This window comes from Jaculus jaculus, chromosome 3 (assembly GCF_020740685.1).
Source record: "Jaculus jaculus isolate mJacJac1 chromosome 3, mJacJac1.mat.Y.cur, whole genome shotgun sequence".
Taxonomy (NCBI): Eukaryota; Metazoa; Chordata; class Mammalia; order Rodentia; family Dipodidae; genus Jaculus; species Jaculus jaculus.
Genome location: NC_059104.1, coordinates 20,884,852 through 20,900,964, shown reverse-complemented (window position 1 = coordinate 20,900,964; position 16,113 = coordinate 20,884,852). Strand labels below are relative to the sequence as shown.

Sequence of the window (16,113 nt, the reverse complement as noted above, 5' to 3'; positions counted from 1 at the left end):
TTCCATCTCTTTGATGTGTATGCATATATATTATTGTGAAACTTCCTACATTCATTTGTAGAACTGATATTTGTGCTACAAATGGTCACTTCAATTTGAATGATTGAGTAATGACGAGGTGCATAGGTTTTGATCATGTGTACACATGGATATTGCTTTACTTAGGGACTTGAGAGATGCAAAATATACAAAAATGCCTGTATAATTATCTAGTCACTAAGACATTGTGAATTTTTCTTTATGAATTCCTCTTGTCTTCTTTCTTTATTTTGGACATTTATTTTTGTCCTCCAAAACTGACTTGAAGTGTACATTTTCAAATAATTCTCCTTTTAACATCTTCATTATGCCTAAATAAAAAAAGAAAAGTGCTTGGGAAGAACAACATTATAATTCTGTCCTTCAAGGTGCTTCAGAAATGCTGTTAACATAAGGCTTCTAGATAGTAATTAGTATTCTTCATATTTCCAGGAAAATTGCTGCTTTGTAAGAATCTAAATTTTTTAGGAAAAATCAAGATATAATAAACAATATAAACATTTCATATGGGCAGAAAGTGTTACATTTTGACTTCTAACTTTAAAAATAACTTTTTTTACATACTTGTAGTACCATCCTTCTTTCCTCCCCTCTGGGTACCATATGCTACTGGTTGCCAGTGACATGCCCATCCACCTGCACTGCACAAAATGTTCCAATTCTGTGCAGACAGCAATAAGTTTCAGTCCCAGGAGAGAAACACAGCTTGATCTAAACTTCCAATTGCTGTTTTCCATTTATCTAGCAGTTATCCAAAGATTTTATTTCTCTCACTCATCAACTGCTTATTAAGTACCTGCTTTGTATCAAAATAACTGTATTTAACTGTATAAAACACCATTAAATATCCTGCTCCTCATGAAGCATGTCACAGAAAGAAAGGATGAATAGTTGCTGAATTAGATGGGAGATTACTGATCCAAGACTTAATGCAAATGAGAGAGGAGTAAGAAATGTATCTGAGCAATAGAATTTCAAGAAAGGAAATTTTCAGGAAAAGAAAAAGAGGCAAAAGCATCCATGACACATGTTAGAAAATGTTAATAAGTATGGAGATAACCTGGATTGGTGTGAGGACAAGTAGGTTCCTAGTTTAAGGATTTAGACATGACAGGGGCTAGACTATGAATATATCTTGGCTAGTGTGGCTGGGAAAGATGGATATTGCATTTCTTACTTTTTATTTTGCCCTAATAAATTATCTGTCACAAACAACTTCAGGGAAGAAAAGTTTTACTTGACTCGCAGTTTCAGAAGTTTCAGTCCATCATGGTCAGGAAAAAAAAAAAATAAATGTCAGGAAAAAGAAAGGGGGGCAGATGGAAAGAAAATGCAAAGGCCAGTAGATATTTAAGCCTTTTAGACAAAATGTTCTGGTTATATTTGTAAAATTGGGAGCTATTAATGGGATGGGTGATATGAAAAGCTAGAAGACTGCAAGAAGTCCCCAGTTGAATTTATATCATAACTGTGGGAAAGTAGTGCAGAACTGAGTCTTTCAATATGAATACATTTGAAATATACGAGGAGCAAGCAAAAGAAATTTGAGAAGCAAGGGTGCCCTGCTAACTTATTCAGTAGAGTGTGAGAAATTTGAAGAGTCAGCTAGCCCAGTTCCTACATCATGATAAATTTGATAAGCAGCTAATAGGAACAGAGCACACTATCCGTGAAGGCACCGGAAGACTTTATGTCAAGGAAATGGTCATCCATGTCCCCAAAGGCCCTGAGAAATATCATGCTTCTTGCTAAGTAGCACTGAATTATGGCAATCAGTGCCAAGTGGCAATCCTCTCTGGTTCACAAGGGTCCACTGTGAAAAGAAATGTGTATAGAGCTTGATTGAAGGGATTTAGTTTCAAGGAGAAAGATTGAATATGTAGACAATTTCATAAAGCTTCACTCTATAATGGTGTACAGAACTTTTAAGTTTTTTATAAAAAGGTTGCACATATAGACCTTATGTCCCCCATTCTAGTTCTACTGAAGGTCTTCTTTTGGTAGGATTACTCGTATTCATTGTGAGGACCAAAGAAACCAGTCGGTCTCTGCAGGGATGGAGGAAACATGGTGTCTCACGCTCTTCCAGCCCACTCTGAGGATCTCCACTCTGAGGATCTTCAGATCCCGCAACCCATCTTTCATGATGCTCCATGAGCCTTGGGTGGCAAGGTAGAGAAAATTCTAATGCATTTGTTGCAGAGAAAGTAGTCAAAACGAGTTGTATTTATATTGCTTTTTTTAAAAAAGATGGTTATAATAATAGCATATTTCCACGGCAAGGGAAAGGGGCCAAAGAACAGGCATAATTGAGCGTGTCCGGCTGGGAGATGGCCTAGCTGTTGAAGGTGCTTACCTACAAAGCCTGGTGGCCTGGGTTCAGTTACCCAGAACCCACATAAAGGTAGACTCACAAAAATGAAGACTCATCTTGAGTCCATTTTCGGTGGCAGGAGATGTTGGCGCACCCACGTTTTCTGTATCTGTCCCTATATTTGTCTCAGATAAAACTATTTTAAAAGAAGTTGTAATCAATATGATGAAGTATTTCTAGAGTATTGCATTTGGATCCTGTTGGGAAATATGTATGAATATTGACTTCAGATGACAAAATAGTCACTCCATCTGTAATAACTGGCATGTAACTATATGTGTTTCAATTAGAGTGAACGGAAAGATACATCCAATATCAACTATGAAGGTTTTTCATATGAAATAAAAGTGAGACAAGAATTCCTATTTAAAACCTATAAAAATGTCAATTTCATATGGGATTTTAAGGAGTGATTTAAATATTCATTTGCTGAAAAAAAGAAACACCTGACTTGGGTTGGAGGGATGGCTTAGCGGTTAAAGTATTTGCCTGCCAAGACACAGGACCCACGCTTGATTCCCCAGGGCCCAGTTAGCCAGATTCACTAGGGTGTGGCGCGTGCATCTGGAGTTTGTTTGCAATGGCAGGAAGCCCTGGTGTGCCTGTTCTCTCTCTCTCTCTCTCTCCCTCTTTCACTGTTAAATAAATAAACAAATAAATAAATAAATAAATAAATAAATCTGACTTGCCAAATGAGTCTGGGGTGGTGTGCATGCATTTCCCCAGTAGACTCAGATGTTTTATTAAACACTGTAACTTGGATCTCCAGCAGCCTGGCTGGAGGTGGTGTCACTGCGGGCAGATCTTGTGGTCCAGCCCAAAGGAATGTTTGGAGGCACATGCAATTTTGGCCCAGAGCTATGCAGAGCAGTGTGAGCTCTGGTGGGGTTCCTGATGCTTTCTGTCCCTTGGTGCTTGCTGCTTTGGAGTTTTTGTTGGTTGTTCAGTTGCATCTCTCTGCTAGCATGTAGAAAAGAAGCTTCCTCCACCACTGGCGGAACTTCCCGGGGGGCATGTGTAAGCTTGAAATAAATCCCTTCCTCCTCTAAACTGAGCCCGGTTTGGATGTTCATCTCAGCGTTGTGTAACTAACTACAGCTAGGTCTCTCCGCACTTTGGCTCGATGCATGGTACAAGCTGCTCCATGTACACTGGCTGATTTGTTTTGATTTTGCGAAAAGTTACATACATGCAGAATACATTCTTCAGGAAGTTCATTAACTCATAAGGATTTTCTGCATCCTTTCTTCAAAACATTCCAAAATAAACCCAAAGTATGATTAGATAACTACATTCTATATTTATAATGGTTTATTCTAGTTTACAACTTGATCAAACTGTGTATCTTTTTCATAACACAGTTCTCAAATCAGCTTCACATTACTAGTGGGCTGTTTGGAAGGTGGCATTAAATCTATAGAAGGAAGGTCAAAATACTAGTAAAAGTCATTACTGATTATTGCACTTGAATAACTAAATTAACAGGCTGCAGGCATTGTAATCTAAATCATAATCCATTTGAACTGATTATAAGGATGCACTGATAAATGAGTCATTTTAATAAGCATTTATTTATGAATTTGTTATCAGAGTTTCTTCCATGAAAATGAAATAATTAGGATACTGACTCAGGTCAAGATGACAAGCTGCAAAGCAACATCTTTTCTTTAGAAGTGAAGATGAGAGCATTGGAAAGTGGGGCAGTGTTCTCTAATGCAGACAAACTCCCTTTCAAATTATTCCATTGCTCAAAAAAATACAGACAGTTATTTAATTTAAAAAGAAAGGTTTAGCTATTAACCTCAGTCAAAGTTTCTTTTCTCCTATGCAACAGATGATGAACAGGAGGTATATTTCTACGTAAGCATTTAGGACACTTTGGCTTGGAATAGAGGCTATGAAATTTCGAGTCTTTTTGTTATAAGCACCCAAGCGAACACCACTATTTGATTTCTATTTGCTAAAAAGAGGTATATTAGAAAAACACCAAAGTTTAAACAGGAAAATTCATAAAATTATTCCAGGTCTTCTGGTATTTGAGGTCTACAGGTCCCTGAACCTCAAAGGTGTCCTACAAAGGTGTTCATGCAAATTTCCCTTTCATGCCCAGTTATCACAAGGACAGATGCTGTAGAGATACACAGATGGTACTTGAAGCTCACCAGGATATCTATCTAGCCTTCATCTATTTTCCTCCTTTAGCTCATGATCAAGAACTCTGATCAACAGCTTTAGTTCTTATCAATGTCCTGGCTATTAGCATGAGCACTTTAACTTCACTAAAAAATAAACATTTTTATGCCTTTTAAAAAGGTGAAAACTTTACTCAGATTTTGAAAGCACTTTTTAAACATTTTGTTATTTATTTATTTGTGAGCAAGAGAAAGAGGCAGAAAGAAAGAGGGAAAGAAAATTGTTGCATCAGGGCAACCAGCCACTGCAAATGACCTCCAAACACATAAGCAACCTTGGGCATATAGCTTACATGAGTCCTGGGGAATTGAAGCTCAGTCCTTTGGCTTCACAGGCAGGTGCCTTAACCACTAACCATCTTTCCAGCCCCTTTCTTCCTTAAAAAATTATTTGCACAAAGAGAGAGAGAAAGAGAGACAGAGAGAAAGAAAGAATAGAGAGAGAGTGGGTATGCCAGGGCCTGTAGCCACTGCAAAACAACTCCAGATGCATTTGCGCATTTGTCTTTGCATGGGTATTTGGGAATTGAACCCAGGTCATTAGTCTTTGCAGGCAATCACCATAACCGCTGAGCCATCTTTGAAATCCTAAATTACTTTTTTCTTTGATGGACAATGGAGAAAGAAATTATAATTGATGAATAAGGAACTTACCGACTTCATTAGTTTATTAGTTTCATGCTAATATAAGGTATTTCTAAAGCCAAACTATATTCTTTTTTTCTTTGCATCACATTGAGACTTCTTTAAATGATGTCATGAATCATGGAAGAATCTCCATGAGATTTGCTGATCCTGAATTCTTTTGAGTTCTACAACTGAAACTGATACTTATGATTAATCAGACTCCATTAAAAAAAAAACAAAACTGATGTTCCTGAATCTGATATAACTGAGGTTTTGGTATTTGACCAGTTTATTGAACAGAATTCAACTAAGGTGGAAGAGTTATAAGTGAGGAGCTGGCAGAGAAAGGTTAGCGTGAAAAAAAAAATAATAATCTTCCCTTTATATATCAATGTGTTGAAAGTGTTTAATGAATCAGTTACAACGATATGAACTACATACACACTGATATATTGTGGGATCTTAACAATTTGTTTAGCAGTATAGTCAGTGGGAAACTTTGTTTAAATCACATTTGGCAAGTGAAGGAAGAAAAATTCCAAATCCTTAGAAAAATTGTGTGAGACAATGAATCAGCCACTTGCATTCCATTCCTAATGAGTGTAACAACAATGTAACAGGTGTGGTACTCCCTCCTTTTACCATATCTTCAAAAGTGAGTAAGATTTGTTTAGCTATGTATGTGAAACCTAAGCATATTTCTCTTTGATATTGTCTTAGAATAGCAATCTCTTTGGAGACTGGTTGTCTGAAATTCTCTCTAGCATGACCACTCAGGCTTAACCATAATCCAGATAAAGCTAAGCCATTGATTGACACAAGGCACTGGGCAGGCAGATGAATTTCTCTGGTTTAAAGTTTAATGGAACAGATCTTTTGATCTCTGATTCTGTAAGGACTCTGAAGTTCATTTTCTTTCTCTGGTTTCCTTGTTGCTAGTAGGCTGTAGGTTGTCACACACAGATCTCATTTTCCTGAGCAGAAGGCAGTGTGGTAAGGTCATAAGTGCTCTGCTAACACAGCAATTTGCATTCACATTTCATGGCATGTTGACTTGATCACTGTCCATTCCTTGGATGCTTAATCTAGCCAATGCTAATTAGTATAGGTTCTGTTAAGATGTAAAGCTGCACAAGATGTCCTTGATGAACATTAACTAGATAATAATCTGTAATTCTACATTTATACTCATATTTCTGAAGTATAAGACCATTTTAATATGACTTATAAACACCTTAACATTTCATATATATATTAGTTGTATATGTATTTGAAATGCTAGTTAGTTTCAGAAAACATCTACCAACATCCAAATCAGGAGAGAAAGAGGGAGAGGGAGAGAGAGAGAATATAGAAAATAGTGTTTCCAACAGCATAATGCGCTGAGTAGTTCAAGATTACTCTCAATGTAGTAGCTTCAAGAATGGCAAAAACTAAGGTCAGAGCTTCCAGTTTCTTCCCCACCTCCCAGTTCCCTGATCTTGGTTCCCCTGCTGATAGCTTGGGGCTGCCTTGACTATGTGAGTTTGCTGCGGAAGCAGGCCCCTTGCTCTGCCTTCCTGATTGAATGGCCCCTGGGTCCCCAACCCCTTCTCTGCTGTTCCATAGGGTGCACATGTAGAGTAAGTACCAGTTTGTTCCCCCTCTTGGTAGTTCCTTGGTCCCAGTACCCCTGCTGCTGACTTGAAGCAGCCTATTCCCTGGGTGTATGTAGCAGAAGCAGGCCTTTTGGTCAGATTTCCAGATTGACCACTCCTTGAATTCCCCAATCCCTATTCCCCTGAACCAGAGGGTGCTCAGGTCACTGTGGGACCTGGCCTACTGCCCCTGGTGCCCCAGATTCCCAGATCCTGGGTCCCCTTGTGCTGAAGAGTACATATAAGCAGAGTGACTAGGTCTGAGCTCCCAGTTCCCCACCTCCTCCTTCCCCAGGTACCTTTGAAGTACTTGCAACTGACACAATCTGCACATCTGTGGTTATAATACCATCATACACCAACCCAGTTCACTTTTTAAATGGAACACTCACTGATATCCTACAAAAATAAATACTTTCTTTCCTCTCAATAAGTAAAACTTTGGATGGGTAGACCACAACACACAAAAGAAAAAGAAAAATGAAAGTCAGGAAACTGAGAGATCTACACCAAGGATGCCTAGTCCAGCAATGGAAGCCACCAATAAAATGATAGGGAAAAAACAATAGGAATTGAATCCCAAAATGAAAAAATAACAAGCAACATGACCCTGAAAAAAGAATTGCTGAAGTGGAAGCAAACCATGGGAAAACACAACAATCACATCCATGAAATTGAGCAGAATCATTTCTTAGAGCACTCAGCTTTGGTCATTACGCCTAACTTAAATGAAAAGAACCAGAGAAGATTCAAAAAAAGTTGTAAATGATTTGAAAGTGAATCAGCAAATGAAAGATCTCAATAATCAGTTGATTCAGCGTAATGAAGACTTGATCAAATGCAAGAATAAATTCTAGGAAGCATCAAGAAAATCAAACCTCAAACTGAAATTGTACCTCAAAATATATGCAAAGGATAAATATACAGCATAGGAAATCAGTAAGGTTGTCCCATTTTTAATAGCAACAAATAAATAAATATATGTCTTGGGATAATACTAACCAAGGATGTTAAAGACCTATATAATGAAAACATAAAAATACTCAAGTAAGAAATCGAAGATAACTTGAGATGATGGAAAGTCCTCCCATGCTCCTGGATGGATAGAATTAATACTGTGAAAATTGCAATTCTATCAAAAGCAATATAAATATTTAATGTGATACAAATAAAAATTCCAGCATCATTCTTCACAGAGATTGAAAAAAAATGAACTCAAAATTCATATAGAATGGCAGTAGGCCTCAGATATCCAAACAAATCCTCAGCAAAAGAAACACCTCTGGAGTTCTCACCATACCTAATCTAAAGCTATATTACAAAGCCATAGCAATAAAAACAGCACGGTACTGGCATAAAAACAGAAATATAGACCAATGGAACAGAATTAAAGACCCAGACCTTAGGTCAAGTAACTACTGCTACTTGATATCTGACAAAGGTATCAATAACATAGAGTGGATAAAAGACAGCATTTTCAGCAAATGGTGCCAGACAAATTGGATAACCATATGTAGAAAAATGAAACTAGACCCACTCATCTCATAATACACAAAAATCAACTTCAAATGGATTAAAGATCTCAACATAAGATCTGAAACTCTTCTTCTGCTGGAAGAAAAAATAGGAGGGGCACCCCACATTATAGGAGGGGGGGGGAAAGACTTCCTAAACAAAACCCCAGTACCTGAGGAAATTAAACAATCACACTACCAATGGGATCCCATGAAGCTAAAAACACCTTTTGTTCAGACAAATATACCATAATCACAGCCAATAGATTACCCACATAATGGGAGAAATTTTTTGCCAACTATACCACTGACAGAGGTTCTAATATCAAGAATCTATAAATAACTCAAAAAACTAAACAATCACTACAAAAATGCAGCATAGAACCAAATAGGAAGTTCTTGGAGGAAGAAATGCAAACGGCTAATACACACTTAATAAAATGCTCAACATCCCTAGCCTTTAGGAAAATGTGAATTAAAACATCTATGGGATTTCACCTTACTCCAGTAAGGTAGACAATCAATAAAAAATCAAAAAACAAATGTTAGTGAGGATGTGGGGAAAAGGAACCCTCTTCACCATTGGTGGGAATGTAAACTTGTACAACCACTATGAAAATCAATATGGAGATTACTGAAAAGAATGAATATAGAGCTACTAACAGACACAGTTATTCCCTTACTGGACATTTATCCTAAATGCTCCATACTATACTACAGAGATATTTGCTCAACCATGTTTATAGTTGCTCAAATCATAACAGCTAAGAACTGAAATCAACTCAGGTGCCCAACACTGGATGAATGGGTAATGAAGTTGTGGTACATTTACATAATGTAATTGTACTTAGCAGTAAGAAAAAAAAATGATACAATGAAATTTGTAGAAAAATGGACAGACTTGGAACAGAACATACTCAGAAAACTCACACAACTGCAGACCACATGGTCTCACTCATCTGAGGTTCCTAACCTGCATTAGCTCAAGATGCTGACATACCTGATAGTCAACTCAAGGCCAAGACAATAGGGATAGAAGTCTTTGGGGAAGGGGCATGTGGGTGAAAAGAAATGCACAACTAACTCCAATGTGAACAGGTACCACAGAAACCCTTATCCTTGAAGAAAGACATAAAGATATAACTCTCAACAGGAGTAAGGAGGAAGAACCTGAAAAGAAGGGCCCTGGAGAGGGAGGGATGTACCTGAACCTTATTATATATGTATCTTTTTTCTCTCTGGCCTGTTACTCTCAGTACCAGCAATCTGTTGCTACCTACAATGAGCTTTTGATTTGAGAGACCCCAGCAAGGTCTTCAAAACAAGACAGGCTTCTGTCAAAGCACTTGATTACCTGTCTGAGGATAAAGGTAAGGCCCTATTGCTGAAGACACTCTTTTCTGCCAACAAAGAGCATGGAAAAACCTGGCTAGAATCTGGAAAAGAGCCAAACCCCAGACAGTTATACCATCTAGCGCTGGAAAGCCCTAAGTGAGCTATTGGGGAAAAGTGGCCAACAATGGTCTGAGCAAACAGAGGTCTAAGCTACTCAAAAGCAAACACTCTGACATGATGTCCATGTCAGTGCAATAGTGGCACACCTCCTTAGTGGATAACCAGTAGCTTTCTGATTGGCTAAAAGATATACTCAGTGTAAATAAACCCATACTTGGAATCGGGAACCAGGTCAGAACCCTATGGAGAAAAAGATAATATTCTCCAGTGTCAAGCTCTCAGTAGTCTTTGGCTAAAACTGGGATTACATAATCAAATTTTCCCTAAATTAATAATATTCATCCTATTTAAACTGTGCTAACTTCACTCTCCATTGGTGAATCTGTTTTTCTTGTTCAGAAGGTAGTGAGATCCAAGGAGATAAACTACCCCATTCAGTTCAGGCAAGCCACAGCTGAAACCACAAAGGAATTGGGGAGACCAACAAGAGTGCTGCTTCCATGGTGAACCTGACAAGTCAGTGTCAGGGTGAAGGAGACAGATTTTGAGGATACTTGACACCTACCAAAGCAGAGATCCAGGGGCTCCTAAGAGCTCATGACTGAAGCAGACTTAAAACACACCCACCATGGCTCAGGGAATTTTGCCGAAGAGGGGCCAGAAAGATTGTAAGAGTAACAGGTTGAGATATCAAGCCCAGAGGCATCCCCTACCTCTGCAAAAATGACTGCTGGGCAGCCTCACCACCCTCTCATGACACTTCTTGAGCTTTCCCTCACAGCTCACCTGCTGCCATGGTGGACAAGGAAGCAGTGTTTGAGGATGAGAGAGAAGAATGTGTGATCAGCAAGGAGTACAAAATTGAAAAAGAGCACCCCATTTCTTTATGACTTGGTGATGAGCTATGCCTCGGCAAGGTCCATTTTAACTGCACAGTGGCTTCCAAATGTAACCAGGTCAGAAGAGAAAGATTTCAGCATTCATCAGCTTGTTCTGGGAACAACACGTCAGATGAACAAAACAACTTTGTGACAGCCAGTGTCCAGCTCCCCAAAGATGATGCTCAGTGTGATGCATCCCACTAGGACAGTGAGAAAGGAGAATTTGGAGGTTGGGGTTTGTCCTTGGGAAATTGAAATAGAAATGAAGATTCAACCATGAAGGAGAACTAAACAGGGCCCATTACATGCCCCATAGCCCTTTGCATCATTGCAACAAAGACTCCATCCAGCGATGTTCTTGTTTGACTATACAAAGCATCCTTCTAAACAAGACCCTTATGGAGACTTCCACCCAGACTTGTGTCTCTGTGGATATCAGAAGGAAGGTTATGGACTTTCTTGGAACATAGATGACCATACCATCTGCCTGGGGGGCATCATTACCCTTCCAAAGGCAGGAAAAGTTGTGGATGTGAAGACCATCTTTACAGGTCTCATGACAGTAGTACAAGATGTTCCCTGGCATCTGCTCCATGAGTCTCTGTATGGGTCTGTTGCTGATGATCAGAAACTTAAGGTTTGGGAAACTCATTCAAACAATACTTGCAAGCCAAGCCACTCAGTTGATGCTCATACCACTGAAGTGAACTGCCTGTCTTTCAATCCACACAGTGCTCATTCTTGCTAAATGATCAGCTGACAAGTCGGTTGCCTTGTGGGATCTGAGAAATCTGAAACTTAAGTAACATTCCTTTGAATCTCATAAGGATGAAATATTCCATGTTCAGTGGTCACCTCACAATGAGACAATCTTGGATTCCAGTGGTACTGATCGAAGGTTGAATGTCTGGGATTTAAGTAAAATTGGAGAACAATCTCCAGAAGACGCAGAAGATGGCCTATCAGAGCTGTTGGTCACATTGCCAAGATACCTAATTTGTCCTGGAATTCCAAGTGAACTTTGGGAGATTTGTCCTATATCAGAAGACAATATCATGCAAGTCTGGCAGATGGCAGAAAACATTTAGAATGAGGAAGACTCTGAAGGAAGCATGGATCCAGAAGGAAAAGATCCTAAAGGTGTTGGCACTTGTGATTTTAGACTCCCCCTTTTCCCCTCTGAACCCTGAGATTGACTGGACACTGGTTTTGAGACACAGACTTTGTTTTGCTATCCCTCTATTGTAGGTACCACCAAAAAGGCTCTTAACCCAAACAGTGGGTGTTTTCTAAGTCTTAACTGTGGGACTTAATTCAACAAAGCCACAGGCTTATATTTAAATTTTCTTCAGGAATTTTCTAGTAACAAACACAGGTCTAAGGTATCTACAGAGAGGTGTATATAAAGTGTGATTATTTTTCTTCTTAAGCTATATTCCCCAACTTTATCAAACTCTTTAAAGGCTAGAGTGAAGTAGGTGTCTTTATCAAACTCTTTAAAGGCTAGAGTGAAGTAGGTGTCTGAGCCATGAAATATAAATGTTGCAAGATATCATTTTTATCCAGGAATTAGGGGACACCCAAGTCATGGATTTCCTACTATAAAGTCTTCACACCTGCCTTTCTGGGATGCACATTTTTGCTATATCAACCGTTGGCTTCTTGATTTCTTCTGTTAGGTCAAGACTATATGTTCCTTGTATAATTATGCTCATTACTATATTTCTTGAGCTGTTTTCACATTATACCTTTGTTTTTGTGAAATAGATTTTGTCTTGTTATTTTAACTTGGGTCCACCAGGTTGTAAAAATGTATGTTTTTCCCTGAGTATTATATGGCAGGTGAGCTGTCAAGTTGAGAAAGTGAACTGATAGTTTGTATTTGTTTTAAAATTAAATTAATGCTTTGTGTAAATTGCTTCTTCTTAGGGGTTAGTCCCTGACTACTACTAGTTCGATACCATCTCCATTTTGGGTGACCTGTTTAACTTTCAGGGCCATTACTCTCCATAGCTAACTGTGTGAGAGCTTACAATGGTATAAATTTCTTTTCTACATTAAAAAAAAAAAAGAAAAAAAAAAAAAACTGACTGCTGCTCCCAGGTCTCATAATCCACAATCCCCTGGGGATTATCTCAACCCCACTGAAGAGGTTCCCCAGTAGAATGGGATCAGGGACAAGGGAAAAGAGGGTGCCAACCTGATGTGTCCACATGAAATATGCTGTTAATAATAATAAACACAAAAAATAAAGAATTGCAGAAACTAGGGGTCGAGAGAGAGGGTTCAGTAGTATAGCTGGTTGCTTGGAAAGCCTAAAGGTGTGGGTTCAATTACCCAGTACCCTAAGTAAAGCCAGAGTTCATCTGCAGAGGCAAGAGTTTCTGGCATGCCCCCCCCCCTTGTAAATAAATAAATAATTTTTAAAAAGAATGGCAAAATCTAGCTGAAATTATTTGGTTCTGTACATCTGCTTGAAGCTTCACCTTTACTGGTGTGGAATCATGTAAACACACAACATGGACATGAGGGTACCTATTCTTCCTGAGATAGGAACGGAGTGGTTTCTGCTTTTCAATAATCGAGGTTCTACCTAAAGTGATGGATTAAAGGTATAAAAGTCTAAACAGCCACCTTCTTTACTGGATTTCCTTCTGAGTAGACTATTATAAGAATTCTATGCAGAATGGTATAATTTCCTGTCTTTGTCAGCAAACTAAGTATAAGGGACATTTGAGCATTAATACCATATTTCATATATATTCAACTAAGTTAATCCTTAGCAGAAATAGCTTAGTATTGGCATGAAAAAGTACAGGATAAAATTACAAACATCAATACATTCTATAATAAAATTACAAACATCAATACATTCTATAAGCATTATTTCTGAGCTTTCTGCTTTAAACATAGAGTATCCTTTGACCAAAAGTGATCAACTACATATTTTTTCTAACAGAGCTTTCTGGAGAGTGCAAACTGTTGATAAGGCCAATAAAACAGAGCTTTTAACCTTTTTGCATTTCATTGCATAAACAAAACCTGATGATAGCACATCACACACCCAGAGCACGCTGTGGTCATGGCCCAGAAAATGAAAATTAGTTTTGAAAGCCTTTTCATTCTTTGTGGCAAAGTGTCTCCTTTCCTGGCTACATATTAAAGAGGATCAGAAACAAAATGGAAAAATATATATATTATGTCTGGGAGTGAAAGAAAAACCCAGAGAAAAACAAGAGCATCAAGGGTTTGAAACAGAAGAGTGAACAGCTGTAATTAGCTCCACTGTTATATGAGAATAAAAACACAAAACCACTTCAATAAACATAAGCAGGCAGAATGCCAGCTGAGATAGTGAGGAATACTATAACAAACCTTGGTAAATAGTTTTCAGCGTGAAAGTAAAGAGAGCTTGTGGATAGAAGTTTGACAACAACCCCACTGGCAACATTTTTCATAAATTACCATCCATAATAAAAGCCATTCTGCTATATTACTTTTGAGGTCAGACAACATTTAATACCAGAGATGGTTTTAAATAAAAGCAAAATATCATCACACATCCTCACTAAACAGTCACATAAGGCATTTTTAATTACTATGTGTTTGAGTAAGAAAGAAGTTTTCCAAGTTTGTGGATAAGTTTATTTTAAGAAATAGCAGAGGGCAATAGATGTTGTGAAAGCCTTCTCCCGACTCTTAGCATTGATTTCTGCTCTGCTTGCAGTTCAGTTTCCTTATTTGATTCAAGAATGAACAATGCCCTTGAAAAAGCGTTGAAACAAAACTTGCCTAGGCATTCTTTGTGCATTTGCACCTAGGCGCACTGTATCCTGCTTTTATTTGTGCGTTTGCACATGCGCACATTGTATCTTGCTTTTCTTTGTGCATTCGCACATGGGCGCACTGTATCTGGCATCTGCAGGTCAGAGGCAGAAGGTGCCATTCTTCACCTTCCACTAGTCACAAGGGCATGGGATTACAGATTGTGAGCCATCCTGTACCAGGATCTATGTGGGTCTTGGGTAGCTAATCTAGTCATCAGGTTGATATGGCCGTGCCCAGCTATTTAAGTGAGTGCTGGGGGAATCTGGTCACTGACTCTCTTATGCCCTCATGCTTGTGAAAGAAGTGTTCTGAACCACCGAGCCATCACTCTGGTTGGTCCCTTGACATTTCTTATGTGTATATACTGAGGGACTAGAACTCTAGCAACATGAAAACACGTTTGGTTTGCTCATTCCAATGAATTGCCATAACAACATAATGCACATGTTTGTTTTTAGAATGACTTTTAACATATTAAAGGCAACTGATTTCTTTCTTTTCCCAAAAAGTTTTATGATTTATTTGAGAAAGACAAAAAGGCACGTGTGTGTGTGTGTGTGTGTGTGTGTGTGTGTATGTATGTATGTATGTATGTATGTGTGTGTGTGTGTATATATATATATATATATATATATATATACACATAGAGAGAGAGAGAGAGAGAGAGAAAGGTGGGGGAGGGAGAGAGTGGTTATGCCAAGGCCTCCAAATGCTGCAAACAAAGTCCAGACACCAGGCACATGTACCAGCTTGTGTATCTGGCTTACATGGTCCTGGGGAATTGAAACTGGGACTTTTGGCTTTACAGACAAGCACCTTAATCACTTAGCCATCTCTCCAGCATTCTTTCTTCTTCTTCTTCAGTTTTTTATAAGATATGGTCTCCTGTAATCCGGGCTGGGCTAGAACTCACTGTATATCTGAGATGACCTTGAACTCCTGATTATCATTTGCTCACTTCTCAAGTCCTCGGATTGCAGGACTGCACCACAACAGCCTGCACAGGCAATCAAGTCCTTAAGATAACCCAAAGTGACCTTTCTGACCTGCTTAAGGTGCTCACAGTGGGAAGGCAAAGATACTTTGGAATAGTCACAGTATTTTCTCAGTTTTAATTTCCTTTCTAACCCATAGAGTTTACAGAGCTGCTAAGTTTTTGCAGAGAGCACAAGATCTTTCATATGTAAATCCGTGAATAAAACTGCACATTTTCTAAATAGGTGTGTTCATCAGAGAAAGCAAAACCATAGATTCACTCTCTTGGCTCTCCAATAAGCCTGTAGTCATGAGTTGGGGTGACCTCATGGAACACTGATTTGTTAGTGTAAACGAGGCAGCTACTTTTATGATGGGAAGATATGAGCCACCCAACATCCATTGTGTAGCTTTCCTCTTTAATACCCTCACCTAGAACACATTAATTTATAAACAGTTTCCAAAGACTAGAAAGTAAGATTCTTAAGGGAAGACTAGTTTTTCCCCACTGCTACATGCCCCAATCCTAGAGCTAACTTATGTTTTCATAAATATTTTGTAAGCCAGGTGGTGAATGCCTTTAATCCCAGC

The 16,113-nt window shown here is 38.6% G+C and overlaps 1 pseudogene; it reads left to right on the top strand.

Moving 5' to 3' along the window:
* Window positions 1-10,632: 10,632 nt before the first annotated feature.
* Window positions 10,633-11,967, top strand: LOC101596860 (annotated as a pseudogene).
* Window positions 11,968-16,113: the final 4,146 nt, after the last annotated feature.